Source organism: Hemiscyllium ocellatum, assembly GCF_020745735.1.
Source record: "Hemiscyllium ocellatum isolate sHemOce1 chromosome 15 unlocalized genomic scaffold, sHemOce1.pat.X.cur. SUPER_15_unloc_2, whole genome shotgun sequence".
Taxonomy (NCBI): Eukaryota; Metazoa; Chordata; class Chondrichthyes; order Orectolobiformes; family Hemiscylliidae; genus Hemiscyllium; species Hemiscyllium ocellatum.
This window is the reverse complement of record NW_026867456.1, coordinates 469,943-470,358: the sequence shown is the minus strand read 5'-3', so window position 1 is coordinate 470,358 and position 416 is coordinate 469,943.

Genomic DNA, 416 nt, shown 5'->3' with positions numbered 1-416 from the left:
CCCTTGCCTGAGCACTCCCAGAAGCCTCTTAGGCTGAGAGCAGACGCCGCACTACCGGCTCTGGGAGTCGTTGGCCGCTATTGTACATAGTCCGGTCCTTCCTCTGCCACCCGGCAAGTGCGATGGCTCTGCCTCCCTGCGGTGCCCGTCACCCAGGTTTGGAGAACACGATACTAAGAACATGATGGCGGCTCGGGACCTGCAGGCGAAAGGGGCCCCGTGGTGCTTAGCACATCGACCTCGCGTCTCAGTGCAAGCCGGAGAGTTCGCGGAAGTCTAAAGCTTTTGACATTCGCTCAAAGCTTTGACAGGCTTGCCCGACTCTTTCCGTCCGTTCTAAGAATCAGTCAGAGGCCGGTGGGGAGGTCTCTTGACGCAAGGGGAGGGGTGGCGTCCCTCCTCAGGCGCTTGTGTCG